This window comes from Megalops cyprinoides, chromosome 12, assembly GCF_013368585.1.
Source record: "Megalops cyprinoides isolate fMegCyp1 chromosome 12, fMegCyp1.pri, whole genome shotgun sequence".
NCBI classification, from domain to species: Eukaryota; Metazoa; Chordata; class Actinopteri; order Elopiformes; family Megalopidae; genus Megalops; species Megalops cyprinoides.
This window is the reverse complement of record NC_050594.1, coordinates 3,958,328-3,977,258: the sequence shown is the minus strand read 5'-3', so window position 1 is coordinate 3,977,258 and position 18,931 is coordinate 3,958,328. Positions and strand designations below refer to the sequence as shown.

The window sequence follows — 18,931 nt, the reverse complement described above, 5'->3', positions numbered from 1 at the left end:
GAATTGCCTAAATTGGGGGATCAGGTGTTTTTTGTTTGTTTGCTTTCTCAGCAAAATGCTGACCCCCTATTGAAGAATCGATTTGGAAATGATCCCTTTCCCGACCCAGCATGGCAGGGGTCTGATGTCACACCTCAGCTCTCTATTTCGCTTTCTTTTTACTGGCTCTGGACTGAAACCCCAGCGCTGTTAATTGCAAAGAGCTGACCTGCTTTAGATGCTTTGAGGTTGGAGGTGTCACTCGCTTTGCACTAAACACATCAATCAGTTGCATCCTGTATAACACAGGTGTAGCTCAGTATCCAAGAGTTCAAATCCCGCTGACCATATTGTTTCTTGTCGGCTTGCTGTTTGATTTTGGATCCCTGTGGAATTAGGAATTAGGGTTAAATCGAAACCCACGTCCCCCTCTCATGCAATCTTCTGGTCCTCAGTATTTCTTTGGTGTAAAATCACATGCTGAATTTTCACTGTGACCCGAGGAGTTTTAGTCCTTGGCATAGAGCACTCAATTTTGGAACGTAGATACATTTAAGGAAACCTTAATTTTGGACTGACATTAAACAGCTGGACCACAATGCATTGCTTTACTCTCTGGTTCTTCCCATGATTCAGAATCCTGGTAGAGCTCCTCGAATATGTAATAATATACATGTTATATACATAGACATCTGACAAAAAAATTGTCTCCTTTTGCCATTTTCAAAAATGCAACAGCAAAATTTGGCCTGTTCAATGATAAATTAGAATACAGTCACAGTCCTGGTTTTAGAAGCCTTTAGAATACAAAAATTTGAATTGAAATATTCATTTTTACATGCCACAGAAAGATAGAGCGGAAATGCTGTGTTGTTGCAGGATTTTTAAAATCTTGTGTTTTTAATAATATTTCCTTCTTTATCTTTGATTGTTTCATGTATATTTATATTAGAGTTTGAATTACCTCACTGGTTAACATTTCTAGCATATTGGTATGCAAATATATGCAAGCGCATCCTTCTGATGATATTCAAATCTTCACCTCTTCAGGGGGGTAATAAGTGTTAAAAATGGTGTTAATAACTGTTGTTCTCATGTCCGCAGAAAGTGTCAACAGACACTCTCAAACATGATAAAATATCTCGCACAGCTTAAATTTAGCATCGGGATAAAACATGAAGTGAGTCTATTTTCATTTCAGTTCAAATGCAAATGGTCCTGCATGAAATATGACACATTTCATTTTCATATACTGTCTTTGACATGTATTTAAGGGCATACTTACATGACAAGATAATACTTAACTGTTGTGTTAAACAAAATAATTTAAAAAGTAGGGTTAGAAGGGAGTAAGTAAACGGTTTGTTTTTTGTTTTTGTCTGTTCCATAGTGTAAAATATATGACTGAGATTGTGCTGGCTGCTCCTTTTTTAACAAACATTTGAAAGGTACTCATGCTTTCCTTTTTTCGTGCTTTTCATTATTTCACCACGCTTTCTATTATATGGCAATAAGCTTGGAAAAAAAGACAAAATAATTGTGACTTGTGCGCTTTAGTGATAGCACAATCATGATATTCTTTCTAATTCCCAGCTAGCAGTGTAAAAAAAAAAAAAACATTTAAATATTCCCCACCTCTCAACTGCTATTCTGAGGCAAACACTCCAGTCCCAACACAGTCCTTGAAAAACCCTGACACCACACTGTACATGAATATTACATCATACGTGTACAACTGTAAATGATGAGGAGTGTGTGAATAAATTTCTCCATGTTTTTGTGTGTGCCGTTGTGAGGGCCAGACCCCTCTCTCTCCAGAGCTCTGGAATGTCCGTGTTTCTTGCTGCGGCCCTTGGTCTGTTGTTTGTGCAGAGTCTGTGTCTGCAGCCATTCTGAAAAGCGCCAAGGCAAACATGGAACAAAGACAGAATCATAAACGCTATGATTTTTTTTATATGAAGAGGAATTTCTCTCACCACTCCAGCTGCAGGAAGCCTTCCCTCAGTCACTCCATTCACTGACGGTGGCAGAGTTCAGACACTGTTTTTACCGTCTGACCACAATGTCTGGTCATGACGACCGGACTGTTGAGAACCAATGACAGAGCACTTTCATGTTGCGTTCAAAGCACAAAAACGCAACCAGACTGCTTGACACAACCATTTCCTTTGAATTTTTTTTCACACAGTAGATTAAATGAGGATATTCATAACATCATCTCTACTGACAAAGCACACTTAATGGTGAACAACTCCACGCCATTAATTTGACGCCTTTAAGTGAAATTGTGAACACAATATCATCTGCTTTACAAAGTGACTGATGCAAGAACACACCCCATTATTGTCATTATTTATTTATTTATTTTTTAAATAACTTTGATCACATGAACCTTCCCTGTGAATTACTGTAGCAGCCCTACTGTGAGTGACAGAATGCTCATATGGATTTATCTGTGGGATACTCCTGACTCGTCATGCTCTTTCCTGGATTACGTCCAGCAGTTCAGAGAAACTGTTCTCTTGGAGCAATGCTTCATATGTTCAACATTATAACCCAAACCATGATAAATCTGCTTTGCAAGGGCTATTGACTTGACGCATTCTTGTTACATCAAATGAAATACTTTCCAGAAGGTTCCTTTTAAAATAAATTGTATAAAAAGTTCACAGCACCTATTAAATACACAGTTCATGTTAATGACACAATGAAGTATTACTGATAACATTCAGAGAATGACTCCAGTCAGGTGGAATGTAACTTGGCCGGAAAAAAATCCTTTTCTGTGGGGCTTAGGTAAACACAAGCATACATGATTTGTCAGTTTTGGGCGAGGTAAGGATTTCAGCACATCAATGCACAGGAGAGTTTCCTGTCTGCATAGCATTGTGCTCAATGCTGCTCTTTGAAAAAAATCTGTCACGAATATGTGATATTTTGAGGGTACTGGGATCAGTTCCAACTAGTGCTGCACTGTAGAGAGTAGCAATGTGACCAAGTGAGGAAATATGGGGAAATGAAAAATAACTCTGACCTTGGATGGCACCCAGGGTTTTGAATTGAACAGTAACACTTCAGAACAGAACACCATTATAAATGCTTAATAAAGCATTAACAGTGCTATTACACATCATTAAAAACACATTATTGAGGTTTAGTCAAAGATGAATGAACACTAGGAGCTAAATCTGTTTGCATGGAGGGTTCCAGGGCTGCCAGTTAAAGAAACTTTCACACAAGGTTGCAAAATGTGTTGCACACAAGGCCATTTCAACGATGTTTGTTTTAACTTTGTAAGGAATATTCTCATGCTTAATCATATGAGTAAGACACAATAATAATACATACATTACGTCTTATCATCGTCTTACGTCTTATCAGCTAAGGTATGACACCATAAAATCTGTTCTGTCCAAATCCAGAAGAAACCCCTCAATGTCAGTGTCAACTGCCACAGGCAGCGGTGTGGTGTAGTGGTAAAGAGCAGGGCTGGTAACCAAAAAAAGGCTGCTGCTTCAATTCCCTTCTGAGGGGCTGCTGTTGTACCCTTGGGCAAAGTGCTTAACCCAGAATTGCCTCAGTAGATATCTAACTGTATAAATGGATAACATGTAAAATTGTATCTAATCTAATCTAAAATCTAATGTGAATTATCCTGAGACAACAAATGATCCACAGCCACTGCACCAGCAGCAAAATTGAGAGAAGCATGTATCTTCAGTTATCTATTTATTTATGTATTCATGTGTCTAATCACATTTTAGGTTTCGTTTCCTTTGTCCATGTATCATATACTGTGTATGAGTATCTGAAGTCTGTCCACTGTATAACATCTTCACACTTATGGATTTTATTCAAAACCATAGATAACCCCCTCAGCTGCTTCCATAAACATCTCTGCTGTGCTATGTGGAGAACCCCCCCCCCCCCCCCCAAACTTAGATAACCCCCCCCCCCCCCCCCCCCCCCCCGCCAAAAGGAGTAAAACAATGTGACAGGGCTACTGCCATATAATCTGATGGAAGAGTTCCCTGGTTAATGCAGAGGTGTGTGGTGGTTGTTCTGACACATGCATGGACACCAAAAGGTTACTGGAGCAAGAGAGTAGCTTTGTGTGACACAGGATCCAGCACATAAATATGAACAAAATAATCAACCCAAGGCACGGGGAATCAGATAATCCAACCACCAAAAAGGTTTTGTATTAAATTGTATTGTGTTGTATTTTGTATTTTATACTGTATATATATATATATATTTTTTTTTTTGCATAAAGTCACCATTCTATGTGGTGCAGGTTTAGGAGGGGACAGGGGGAGCATGACCCCAACAGTACTGAGAAAATGTAATGAACTAACTGCATTGTAATGCGGTGTTAATGTGAATGGGCGCCTGGTCCCCCACACTCCCGCCATTAGGAGCTGTGTACTGTTCCCTGCTCTGGATGGTAGTGTGAGAACATGCAAATTGTTTGTTTCTGAGGTTGCATCACGCGGGCCACAGCTGTGTGGCAACCCGAGCATTGAAACTCTGCCAATGAGAACCTCTTTATCACAAATAAACTGAAGACTGGCTCATGGGAAAATCAGTTTGGCGGTACATACAGGAATGCTGATAAAGATGAAGGTGCCCCCCCCCCCCCCCCACCCCCACCCCACCCCACCCAAAAAGGGAAACAGGAAAGTGTAAGATATTCTCCCTCTAAAAGAGTGGTTAACTGTAGAATGGATGCTTTCTTTTCTTTTTTTTGATGCCACAATGCCTATATTGGTGTGGTTGAATAGAATGGCGTTATTTCATAGAATGGGATCATTAGTGATCAAGCAGAATTGTTTCCTTTATTAATGCTGGAACATTACACGCTATTGCCAGATGACCTCAGATGCGATGATGGGTGGATTCTGGGAGTGTCTGCGGTTGGTTGCATGCTCCTGTTGGGTGGAGAGCATGCACCATCTACAGATCCAGTTGTTACATAACCATTTAACCGTTTCTCGGAAAGACAGTCAAAATTTACAGAGGGAGTTTTCACTGTTGATCTTCAGAATCAACCCATGTGACCTCTCACGCTGTGTTTAAAATCACAAGACCTGGACTCTGAATACCAGCAAATTCCACACTACTGTTCCACACTACTGTTTCACAACCTAAAACCTTATTGCTTATATGTCTTTTTAAAATATCCATCTGAGGCCCTTTAATTTGCAGCGTGATCACGTTGTCAGATCCCCTTGGGTTCAGCAAAGGGAAAGATAGTTATAAACACTGATTTTTTTCCACAATGTCATGCCAGTGTTTTTGCATTTTTCCACCCTAAAAAAAGAGTATGGAGTTCTCTTGCATGGAATGAATTGTATTCAGTTATATTTAAAAAGAGACAACTTTAGAGATGTTGTTCAGAATTAGGTAGATAAAATGCAATAACAAAATCATGAAAAACACCAACTGGATACCAGACGGACTGTGAATAGATAATAGTATATGTTCTAAAGCATAAAAACTGTTTATGGTTATAAAAGAAAAGAAAAGAAATTGTGCTGTAGTGAGATAATGAATGTTTGCTAAACTAAGACGTTTGGAGATCTTTTTGAGGCACTTTTTTACAACCACAAATTACAAAATCATTCCAATTTACACCTTTTTCCACATATGTTTAATCATTGCCTAATCTCGCCGCTCAGGCATGTAATTCGACATTTTAGCGCTCCTGTGGGTTTTGTGAGCATTTAAAAAGCTGTCAAGGCTGTTTTCTACTTAGCGTCCTAACACAGTTTTCCTAATTGGTAACATACTGTATCTGTGATTACTTTTTAACAAACACCCATGTAACCATGCAACACCCATGTAACAAAAAAAGATAAGTATTGCTGCGCACTTCGAACACATTGTGATTAGCCGTCCACTGGCTAGCCCGTGCGCCATGCGCGTCCCCGCGGGGGTTCCCTGCAAGCGGAGAGGCCGGAAGGTTGCACGGGCGCGCTGGGGGATCCGATGACGCAACTGGAGGGCACAAACGGACAGATGCACTCGTGCTCGCTTCCCATCTCCTCTGGAAAGCGGTCTGTCTCCACATGAGGAATCCACTTTTGATTCCTCATGTGGGGCGTGTCAGAATGATCCCTTTGGCGAAAGGGTTAACATTTTCCGTTATAATGTGCAGTAACCTGAAAATGTTTAGATCTACACGATCCTATCTGTGAGTGCAACGCGGTGTGTAGCTTTGTAGTATGTTGGCATATCATGTGCATGTTACTGGGAGACGTGGGGAATACCCAGATGCTTGGATGCGTTTTAGGAATGTTGCGTAATATCCTCCAGAATTCACATTAACCTATGCAGTGGCTGAGCCGCCAAAATTCATGTGGCAGTGTGCACAACTCTGACCACTAGCCGGCAATTTTTTCATTGAGGAATATGAATACCGAGGTCTGCTACAGGTGCGCTTGTCTACGTTTTGAGGTCCCGATTCGTAACGTAGGTGAACTGTCATACGTCTGAATGCTTGTCTGAGAGCGCTTGCTCTCTTGTATGAACGCGAGAGGTGGGTGGAACGATAGCCCGTTCCGGGAATGTTCCATGACGCGTTCGCTGACAGGATGGGGGCTAGCAAGGGGTTCTCGGGCGCCGATTGTTGCAGATGTTCGCGGTTTCCACAGTTTAACGGAGAAGCACACTTGGCTGCACGTTTATGTGCTGGAGACCCAGTTTCTCTGATGCCGCGAAACCCTGGAGGCGAATGCCAAGCGGTGTGTGCTAAAAAGATCACCTGGTTCATTTCACGTGATACGTCTCATGCTCAGGGCAAAAGGTTGTTGAAGTACCGTTATACGGTCAATGATGACTTATTTTAGTATTACTTTAGTTTCAGGCTAAGCCTTGTCCCATCAACACAGCAGCACAAGACACCTGAAGGCTTTGTTGAGTAAATTTCACCTCAGCTCAGAGGCACTCAGGGAAAAAAATCATTGTATGGTAGTGTGAATTGGAGCTATTTGTTTTAGCCTAAAAGAGGCAAACAGATGTAATTTTATTAACTGGTATTTAATTAATTAGCATGTGCACATATCTAAAATTTGAAAGTAATTTAAATTAAGATTAGCACAGAATCTTGATATATGGACTAGATTGTCAGCTTGGTGCACTTCACATTGAGAAATTCCATGGCTGTCATTGCTGAAGCTACAAGTGCTCTGATCTGATGGCTCGTGGTGAAAATTTGTGAAGAAGACTGTTGTAAAACAGAGCACCCACAGCCAGCACTGGAGTACAGACAGCATGTTTCTTTACAAATCCTCATAGATGGGGGACGGAAGAAACGCTGGAGTTGGATATCTGGTTACCGTAGAACATCTGTGGTCACAGAGAGTGTTCACAGGTGCCATTGAGTTGAATGCTGGCAATGGTGCTGTACTAACATGCCAGGGTACTTCTTAGAGCATCCTTACATCCATATCTTATATGCATTCCTCTGCCATCTTTGTAAAGATGTTTGATCTAAACCCCTGCAGATACTGTGCTGTAACCTTGTCTCTGTAGTGTGAAGAAGGCTACAGGTGCATCCTTGACAGAGTGACAGTCTGTGGCAGTATACAAATCAATGGTAATTTATTTAATCCATAAAAAGTTAAATGTCAGGAAGAGGTCTTTGGTGCTAGTTTTAAAGTCTTTGGTGTTGAAATGTTCAGGGATTCAGAGCAGTCTGGTTTTAGACCACAAAACCAGCAAAGAAAGCAATGGGAAATCTTTCAAGGACAGTTAATTCCAGGATTAAAATTTGACTGATACAGGGTGATTGAAGGTATGCTGTTCCATTCTCAGAATGAGTCATTGGCTGGATTTTGTTCAAAAAAAAAGAAAGTCATTCAGATGTGTGAATCATTCAGTCACTGAAGTAATGGTAATAATGGATAGCGGTCACTAAGCATAACGAGAAAAGGAAAAGGTCTCTTTTGAAGAAGCTCTTAACATCTGATTGAAATTAGATCTCAAACAAAGATCTTGATGGGGAAATGAGTAAGGTATAAACTGAGATGATAATTATTCTCAATAGTTAGATAATAAATAATAAAATAGTTTCATTTTGCCAGAACAAAAATAAACATGGAAGTCAATGGAGAGGAAAATGAATTAAAAAGAAATAAAAGAAAAGATGAAAGATTTAAAAAGGGGTTTGGGGATGGAGTTGAAGCAACAGGCATAGACTGGGGAAAGATGTGCAAGGTATTCATTAAAAAACATTATATGCTTTTTTATTTCCTCAGAATGAGGAATTTGCCCGTGTGATGTTTTTGATATAGATAAATCATGTTATGTTAAGGTTCCCTGTATTTTTAGTATCACATTTTACTGACTGTAAGTAGGTGTTCTGTGCTATAATGAGAGTCCACAGCAATTTATATTCTGGTTTAGTGTGGCAAGTAACTCCATACTTAAAAAGCCATATACATTGTCAAGACATGACAAATAAAAAAACCTGTGAAGAGACGTTGTGATACTGTGAAGAGTGAACAAAAAGCAACCCCTGGTTGTGTCTCCGTGGCGCTGGTCATGCTCAGTACTCTTAATGCTTTGACATGAGAAGCAGTATCAGGAGGCTGGATGCTGCAGTATACCCTCCCCCACCCCCCAGGCTCAGACCTCTGTCTGCATTATGGCCATAGGTACAGACTGTAGAAACCAGGGGCAGGTCTGTCAGAAAAGGACAGCCTCGTCAGCCTCTGTCCGTGGATGCAACATCCTGCCAGCTAGCGTCTGCACATTTGGTCAGCGTTAAGGTTAGGCTGAAGCTGGGACTCGAGTTTAGGTTAGCTAACAGTAAGGTTAGTTAATCTATAAGAGACTGCGCACAGGGCTTAATGACCAGAGTAATCAAACTTGAAGCGTTCCCTGATTAGGGTTTTCACTCAGACTGTCAGGGTCAGAGGGGTTGCATCCATGATCATTTCAGATGACAATGCCTTTTCAGACAGCTGTTCCTGTTGGAAGTGACATCCTACTCATATCTGCCCAGGCTATATTGAGGACTTGAAATATGCTGGCAAAGAAAAGAAACAAATGATTTGAAAGCTAATCTTGATTGCCAAAAAAAGACAGAGAAACAGTGGTGTGCACAGATTTCCTGCAATCTTGCATAGATAAAGAAGCCATTTGCTAATCCCTCAACCCACACGAGACAAGCGTTCTCGAGCTGTTATCCAGGGGTCAGAATATGCCGTAAATTATGACTCAGTTCCAAATGCTGCTGCTTGATATCACTGCCTCCAGATGTGTGCTGGCTGGAAGCAGCTATTCAGGAGTGAATTACGGGGAGGTCATCTGACAAAGCCGGCCGGTTTATCTGTCAAAGGCGACGTGCGATATGAGCTGTTTCACTGCAGTATCTGACCCACGCAACATCCACTGGATAAATACTCGTCTAAGCGGTCTGGAGACACACTGTGCAGTGTGAATTAAAAAAAATTGTCTTTGTGTGCTACTGTTGGTTCCAGACCGTATGAGATCAGCTGAAACACGAAACATTTAAAAAGCACCGGGGCTACTCTCTGAGAGGCGGTCAGTAATTTCCTTAGCAAGTTTTTATTTGATATCCTTATCTATTTGCATCTCATACATTATACGTTTTTTTTTTTCTGGAAAGGAGTGAATGAGGGCATTGTTCATCTGGGCTTCACACGGTGTGTTTGCTCAGTGTGTTCAAGCAAACATTTCCCCTGCTGTGTTTTCTCATGCTGTGGAGGAGCTGCCGTTTACAGGCCGACCGCCCCGTGGAGGAGGCCCGCGGCGAGGCGAGCGTTCTCCGCACACGCCCGCAGACGCCTCACTCTTGTCCCGCAGCGGCAGAGCTGACGTCCCCGGGCAGTGTGAGTGTGCCGACATCGTCGTTCCCCTCGGCTGTTGAACAGGAAACGGTTCACAGCTGCACTTCCTCCCCTTCACACACTCGCAGAGAGCAGCAGCCCTCTCTCCCCCTCCCTCTCCCTCCCTCCCTCTCTCTCTGAAGGTTCCCGCAGCTGTGAGGACCAGCTGAAAACCCAGTTCCGTCTTTGCGCACCTCCGGCAGCCGCCACGAGAGCATCGTCACGGAGATGGGTGTCTCCACCTCCCCCCCCCACCCCCCCACCCCTCCCCATCCAGCCAATCAGCACACAGGTGTTTGTGCTGAAGTAATGTGGTCACGTTAGAGATTGTGCTGGGGAGAGAGGGAGAGGGAGTGCGTGTGTGTGTGTGAGTGAGTGAGAGAGAGAGAGAGAGAGAGAGAGAGAGAGAGCGAGAGAGAGGGAAGGAGAGAGAGGGAGAGATACGAGGGCAGCTGACGATTGTAGATGGGTACAGCTCATATTTGGAGGGCACATTTGTGGGCTCGTGACCCACTTCCTGGAGGTGTGAGCTCATTTTTCCGAGCCTTGGGGCTGGTGGGACGCAGAGGAACTGGTGTCAGGTGAGTGACAATGTGAGCAGGGCTGGTGGCTGGGGGGTGGGGGGGGGCAGCTTCGGGGAGGGAATGTGTGCGCGGGGGGTGCTCAGGTTGAGCCGGGTTTAGAAGGACTAGCGCTGAACAAGGCTGTCAGTCAGATAGTGCTGTCCGTGAAGCTTGGATGTCTTTAACCGTGCTGCTCACACGCCAAACTCCTCCCTTCTGTTGGGCTACGGCAGGTTGCCAGTTTTGGGGCTGGATTAAAAAAAGCACAGTGCAGGCTGAATAGTGACAGGTGAACTTAAGAACCTTAACTGTAATTCACCTTTAACAGTTTAGCGTTCTGTACTCTGTGCAGGAGCAAGAATGCACTGCAAAAGTACACCATGCATTTCACTGAATTCTGAACATGATTCTGAATTACATTACCATGGCAAATGATGCTTAGACAAGCATGTGGTGTGTGTGTGTGTGTGTGTGTGTGTGTGTGTGTGTGTGTGTGTGTGTGTGTGCGTGTGTGTGCGTGTGTGTGTGTGTGTGTGTGTGTGTGTGTGTGTGTGTGTTGGTGGCTCCCGGTCCTTATTCACATCATCTCTTTCTCTCTGACACAGGCGGCATTAGATGGCTGTGCATTGGGATTAGTTCATACCCACCAATAAGAAGAGGAAGACTGTTATACGAGGTATGTTAGCTGGTATGGCTGCATTTCTATATGTCCACACAAAGAGTATGCCTCCAATTTTAGTGGAGAACAGACAGGCAGAAGTCATGGATGACCCTTCAAATAAAAGACAGCAAATCATGACGAGTGACCTGCCATGTAGAGGTTAACATGCAGTGTCTTGTTAGAGGTCACAGTGCCAGGCTGTGGGGTTGGTGACTGGATTCGAGTGGAGATGAAATGGATCCGCTGCATTTAGTTTGGTGGCATTTACCTTCACCAGGGGCCACATGTAGGTCGAGGTTCTGACAGCAGGCTTCAGGGGCTAGAGGGACAATCGCTGCTTATTTAGGCCAACCACAGACAGCAATGAGGTCACCCGGCCCACCTTGTACCTTGTTGTCCAACGCTGTGATCTTCTGGAGGGCAGACAGGAGGACACTAAAGGGTATATATGCCTGCTCTGTAAATTATATCAGCAGTTCACCTTATTGTAGCTTTATGGGAAAGGCAGTGACTGGCAACCAGTTGGACATATTCAGAGCACACCAAGTCTTTGGCCCTTAAGAGTCTGATTCATAAATGCTTGGCATTTAGTACCAAACACTTCTTGCTTTTACTGAGTCATTTTTCCAAAAAAAAAACAAAAAACCTTCTGTTCAATTCGATTGGACACACACTTTAAGTAATAGCTAGGAGAGAACAGGACTTGTGATCTATCGTTTGAAAATTTCAAGGCGCCATTTTAAACCTCACGCTAAATGGAAGAAGGTTTGTAGATGCATCCCGCAGCCTTCTGTAGGTAATGTCGAGACAGACATACTTACGAGGGTTAAAGCCACCATATCTGCTGCCACAGCGCAAGCTCTCAGCCTTCTCTGCGCCCTCTCAGAAGCTCGCTATCGTGACCACTGCAAAGAGAAACCACACAGAAGGAGAACGCTGCTATATTTAGACAGGACATGTACGCTGTGTGTTTTGTACCTGCCTTCTAACCTAAGCCCCAGAGGGCAGACTGAGTCATAAAAGACTAAGCTACTCCCCAAAAAGTCACAGCTATGCGTACCGCTCCATGTGATTCATATGACGTAAGGTGACCATGTTGCCTGTTATTGTTTTTTAAGCCGTCCAGTTACGCGGCAGCCGGAGCACAGCAAACTGCTGTGGCTAAGCAGGAGCTTGAACTGTATTTGAATTGTTAGTAGTGGAGGGTCTGGGGTGAGTTCAGTAGGTAAAGACTGAACAATGTTTCAGAGGTGCTCATGGGAGGTTGAGTCCAGAAACTATATGACAGTACCTTAACACTCTCTTATGACGGACTTCATCTCCCATCAGCACTCTCATGACTTGTGGCAGCCCGGGTTGCCACTGTGTACTGTTGATTGGCCAGTAGAGGGAACCCTCTCCTCTGGACAAGGCAGTGTGTCAGTCCAGGGATGGGGACACTTTTATGCAGGAGGTGTAGCTTTTCAAATGAGATGTTTGTTCAAATCCCTCACTGAGGGCATAAGGTCATTAAATCTTTTGGGAACTAACACAAAACAGGCCTTTTATTTTATTTTTTTTTTTGGGCGTGTCACTGCCAATATCCCAATCAGGCTTTAGCCATCTGATCACATGACGATGTTTCTGAGTCTAACTGAATTATCAAGAACCCCTGGCTTTCTGTTTCAATTGATGGGTGATGAGAATTACATTACATCACTGTCATCGCAGACAATCTTATCCAGAGTGACTTACAATTTCATCCATGCACACGGCTGGATATTTACTGAGGTCATTGTAGGTTAAGCACCTTGTCCAAAAGTACAACAGCAGCGCCCCAGCGGGGAATTGAACTAGTGCCCTTTTGGTTTTTAGCCCTGCTCTTTACCAGTACATCATATTGCTGTTAAGAACATCTATGGGTGAAAGATGAATAGGTAACAGATAGAGCTGATAAATTGTTGTTTCAAAACGATGCATGGGCAAAGGAAAAATCCCATTGGGACCCATGTTGAAAGCCAAACAATGGATGTCTTCATTTTTTTTTTTTTTGCATTTGATTTTTGACGGCATATCTATCCTCAAAAAATACTAAAACAATCATTCTCATTCATGTACAGTGCATGGTCTAAAATGGCTGTTCATTTTTAAAGAACTACCAGCAGAGATTTTATGTGTTTTCTTAGACTGAGAAAATGAAGCAATTCTATTGGTCAGCGCCATGGTTTTTGTTCGAGCCCGAGCAGACAATGTGTGAGAACCTTAAACAGAAATACACATTTTGTTACTATGGGAACCCTCGGAACAGCACTTTGTCCTTGGTGGGATGAGACTGAGTGTGTAAGAGAGAAGCGGGAGTGAACAGGAGGGACGAGGGAAACTCTGCTGTAGGCACGGAATGCACATGTGGGAGAAAGAGGGGACGGAATAAAAATTTTAGGTGCTGCGCTTTCACAATGGGCTGGAACTGCACTTGCTAGGAGCAGGCTGGAGTGATGTCATCGTGGGAGTGTGCAGCCAAAACCAGCGCGCTGTGAAAGCCAGTGTTTTTCCCCCCCTTCATCATACCATTTTTCATATCAAGCAAGTTCTATCTATTAAAGGCATTAACAATTCATACCGCAGAAAGTCCATTAGTCAAACGGAGTGGGTTATGGGCATATACAAATGGCACACTAACCCTTACCAATTTTCCCAATGCAGCACCGCCAAGAAATATAATTTTATGTGTAGTATTGTGATGTAATTTGTATTCTGTGTTCTAGGGACTATTGTGTGGTAGTATACTTGGCTCCCGTCAGATTGAACAAGTTAATTTGTTGTAGGGCTCGAATAGTGTTTGAGCTCACACTCACTGGTCCGGAAGCGCTGTTAGCCTGGTCTCACACTGTTGCCCGTTTAAATTGAATGGATACACTTGTGTTCTATTGTGATGGAAGTGGTTCTGGATAAGAACGTCAGCTAAATGCAAGTAATGTAATGTAAGAGAGGTGTAACCATTAAATGTGAAGTTCTGTGCTGTCAAATGTCTGGTACCATGTTATCAGAGTCACCACAGAGCAGCGGTGTGCTAAAACTATTTGCGTTGTCGATTCCGTTTCATTGTACTTTCTTTTTTTCAGAACAATGGATCTCGTTCACTTGGCAGCCATCTTTGTTCTAAAAAAAGGCTCAGTTTTCATCCTTTGTTTCGCTGGCTTGTCAGACTCATTTGTAGAATTGGATGCACGCTGTACAGTGGGGTGCTGAACGCTATGGCAGAATGTGTTTTCACACATTGACTCACTCAGACTGACTGTACTTTGTGTCTGTTTATTCCAGATCATTCCGCTTTATGTAAAAAAGGATGCCAGAAATGGGCCCGATAAGCCCACAAAAACAGGAATTTCTCCTTTACATTTAGGGTCAGATATTGGATTCACACAGCAGAGACAAAACAGCACTGTGTGACATAATATTTACCACGGAATGAGGGAGCATGTTGATTTATTCACCCACACCAGTGACTTTTTCCCTTGCACCAAGAGTTCCCACTTTGTGTGAGCTGTGGAAAATAACTACTGTTGCCAGCTGGGCAACTTTAGATTTTAGAGAGATTTTATGAGAAGGTAAAAGTTATATTTACGTACTGCGTGTGAAAATGGGATAGGTTTGCTGTGGGGTTAGGATAAACAGTCCTCATTGGCCACATGGCTCATTAAGAAATACGGTTCAGTGGATATGAATTTCCATACAATCAAAGCATGAAGAATGCGTGTGATGTGGTTATAGCGGTGCGTTTTATTTGGGTTGGAGTGTGACAAAACAATGGCACCCAACCACAGGCCGAGGTTGCTGACCCCCTGTTCTGACATCATACCCAGGGATAAGAAAGGGGGAGATGGAGTGGAGGAGGGGTGCCGTGAACAGCCGACACGGAAAGGAAGCGGTAAGCGGTATTTTTATAGTTGTGGACGGGACAGGATTGTCTAAATATGGTTTACTGCAATGGGATCTTCCGAAAATTCTTACCCAAATCTTTGTTTTGAACTTCGACTGCTAAAGGGCCAAGTCTGAGGCCGAGTGAACCATTCAGCACAGCCTTGCTACAGTACATATGCCAACCACCAGATACCATTTTCTCTTTGCAAAATTAGCAAAACAACAACAACACGTGGTCTATCTTTTCATAATATCAGAATGAAACGAAGCGTCGGACAACCTGTTTGCCAGGAAGAAACAAATTGTGTCCCTGCATCACCCACAGTCAAACCCCTGGTGGGGTTTTTTAGCCTGAAAAAAGCTTTTCTTTGGAGGGTACCCTGTAGCTTGTAGTTGGCAGTAACAAAAGTGACCAAGCATTTGAAACTGTACAGATTCAAATGAGAGTGATGCATGTGAATTTGCTCACCCAGCTTTCCTGTTTTGGGGATGAAACGTCTGCGGGTAAAAATGTGCGCGAGCAATATTTCTGCCTCCAGTAAGCGCGGCCTGGGCCACCCCCGTATCAGCTGCACCCGCTTCTGCTTCCTGCTCGGCGGGAATGCAAATCACGCCCCGTTTGGCTGGACGACAGTGGCGGCGTTCGCTTCCTTCCTGCCAGGACAGCTGCAGGCCATCACCGAGCGCTGGTGAAAACGGACGAGCGCCTGAGTGACCGCGCACACGCGCAACACATGCACACGTGCAACACACACACACACGCAACACACGCACACACGCGCACACGTGCATACGTCCTCACACGCGCACACACGCGCACACACACACACGCGCACACCCCTCTTACAGCTCCGCGTTCCGGCATGGCGATGCCCGATCGGTGCCCTCATGACCTTCACCGAGGCACCCAACCTGCCAGGCTTCAGTAAATACCTGGCGGGTATAGACGGATAGCGCAGAAAAAATATGAGCTTTGTAAGCTGGACCTGAGGAGCAAATAAATTATAATGACGCAGAGCTGGAGGAGGCTTGTTAAAGAGGCCTGTGCCTCTGCTGCTGAAGCCTATGGCAGAAACTCCGGCAGGGATAACATCCGTGTCTGTCCCTGTATCCCTATCGAGCCCTGTCTGTGAAGAGGTGACACACGACACCATACGGGAAAGCATGAAATCTAATAAAATGCAAACTGCTTTCATAACGTCCATGTCACAAAACGGAAAATGCATTTTGGTGCTGGCTGCTCTGCGTCCGTGTTATTGTTGTGCTTATTGATCCTGTGATGGAAATTTAATGTGTCTTTGCTATGAATGCCGTTAAATATTGCAATTTCAGATTTTTTTTTTTTGCTTGTGGTGTATAACATATTTTGGAAAACATGCGTGCATTTCCAAAATATTTCATTGTGCATGTTAAATCATCAGGTTAATATATCCATATATCTACCTCTAGCAGAGAGCAAGAGAGAAATTATGTCTCTATTATGTATTATGTTCATATACAGTCTGTACATATATAATATATAGTATATATATATATATATATATATATATATATAATATATATATATATAGTATAAATCATTATAAGTGACATGTAACCATTGTCCTCATTCATTTTACCTTGTTCTCCAAGTGAACCATATATTAATACATACAGCATGATATGAATTAAATGGAAAGCACTTAAGGCTTGCAAAGCTTCAGATCCCTCTGCAAAGTTAATGAGATCCTTGGTTTTATTAATAGGGGTCACCTCACCCCATGCATGGGAGAGCAGTAAGCTCTCACACACGCTCACTGGGACATGTTCCGTGAGCAGCTATCGTTATGTAATTCTGTGAAGAGTTATGCGTCGAAACCCTGCCAATTTCCAGATTACACCCTGGATTAGTGGCACTGGTGTCCACACTGAGTTGTAGCAGCAGACTGGGGTCTGAAGGGATGGATTAAGGTGAAGACACGTGGTCTTGGTCTCGTAGTAGCTCAGCATCAACTGTATAAGAGATTTAGACACCAGTGACAGCTCGTCCTTTTCGAAGACTCTTTATCACCAAATCACCTGTACAAGGTAGTAATAAAACGGAAACTTCACTACAACATAGTAATCAGACAGAAAGCACTTGCATTGTCTCCTTTAAACCATGTTCTGCTGTGTCACCTAACAAGGAGCAGTCAACCACCAGGCAAGAGATGGGGGGTATTGTTTTTGTGTACAAGGTATTAGAATGCGGTCCCCCTTGGGGTGTTGAAATGTGAGCTTGGGCTTGGCTGTTGCTATCATTGCTTCAGTATGTGTTAGGGATTTCAGATGGTAGCGCATCTGCTGTATCGACACAGTCATCACTGAGGGTTCAGGCCGAGCCTCTTCCCCTTTTAAAACACACACGCTGGAGTAGCATGCAGCACAACCTCACGGACACCCTTTGTCTTTGTAAATAGCTGACCTACATACAGCACGGGTACACAGCTCTTCAGGCCATGGTTGCTCCACATATAGCTCCGTGTTTTCATCTGAAAGAAACAAAATAGGATTTTTCTCTTTTTTTGCTCATTTCGAAAGGGATCAGCAGAGTGTTTTGAACCATTGAAGACATGGCTGCGTGAATTCATAAGGCAAAACTGATTATGCTTTTGCATCAGAAAATTGCATTCAACAAAAACCACGTACAATGTGTGAACAGCAATATCCTCTATAAATGTGACTAATATATACATGTGATATTGAAATATAACACTTTTTGTATATGGGACTCTTTGCCTATGTGGCATAAGTATATAAATGAGGTGTCTCAGTTTAGGAATACCATTTAATAAGGAATAAGTTCCATTTCAGACATGAACAGGGGAAAGAACCTAACTGTTTACAAGGCAAGGATCAGCATATCAAATCCCTTTTTCATTTGGGTTCCCCTGATAATGTAGAATAAATGGTCTAAATGACAACATTTGCGAAGGGCTTGGAGATGCATTTGTAAAAAGTTTTAAACATCTGGTAACATTCAAAGGCAAATGATGTAGTAAGTCACTGCCTCAGTAATACAGTAATGACTTCTTTTTCTTAATTCTGAATATCAAGCATGCTCTCTCGCTCTCTCTGTATCTGTTATGATGCTAATCTCATTCTGGGTTTGTAAGTGGAATATGCAGGAGGCGTGTTGAATAGCATTTCATTTGCCTCAGTGTTGGGCTGGTTGAGAAAGCCATGCACCTGAGAGAGCATTGTAAGAGTTAGCTGAAGGAGATGTGCACGAGTCCGTACATCAGTGGGAGCTGAGTCAACAAAAGCACAAATTCAAAATAGGCTAACAGTGATTCATTTGTCCAATGACATTCATTGATAAAAGTGCAAAATATGCTAATGCCAAAAAAAGCAAAGTGTGGTAGATTTGTCATTTCAGATTGAATGAAATGTCAACACTGCACGCTTCACACTTTTCCCAGTAGTTGTCATTTGATGAGCACATTCATAGGCCATTTTGGCTTTATGTTTTGTAGACGTTGTACTGCTTGATTTGAAATGAGTTCTGATAATTCTGCTCTGTTTGGTCCTCTAAAGCACCTGTAGTTGTCCTGAACTCTGACTCACTGAGGCATAGTGCAAGTGTTCGTTGAATTCACCTGAAACAGCTGAAATAGTCAGATGTATCATCCCTGGACCCTCAGAGGCAAGCAGCTAGACTTTCACTCTGCACTGTAATACTCTCTCAGGGCTGTTGTCCAGAATAATATAGCGGAGCTTCAAAAGTCCTACACAGCTGCTGAAAGCAGAGCATATGGAAAATGGAACTCCTGATTCCGTCCACAAACATGCAAGCTGATAGACAAAGGAAATCTCTCATCTTTTTCATTTATTGTGCCAGTTATTTTCAGACCAGCACAGATGCTGATGAGTTTCTGCTGTCAGCACTCATCACAGGAAGTGACCTCATATTGCAGACGAGTGGCAGGATAGAATCAGTGGTAGCCACAGTA

At 43.0% G+C, this 18,931-nt stretch overlaps 1 protein-coding gene across 1 annotated transcript in view; it reads left to right on the top strand.

The window, feature by feature from the left end:
• The first annotated feature begins 11,016 nt into the window (after positions 1-11,016).
• Positions 11,017-18,931, top strand: part of LOC118787241 (human immunodeficiency virus type I enhancer-binding protein 2 homolog) — a 43,615-nt gene continuing 35,700 nt past the window's right edge. The window contains exon 1 of the mRNA XM_036542732.1: positions 11,017-11,075. The gene's annotated coding sequence lies outside the window, so the exon portion shown is untranslated. The remainder of the gene's footprint in view (positions 11,076-18,931) is intronic.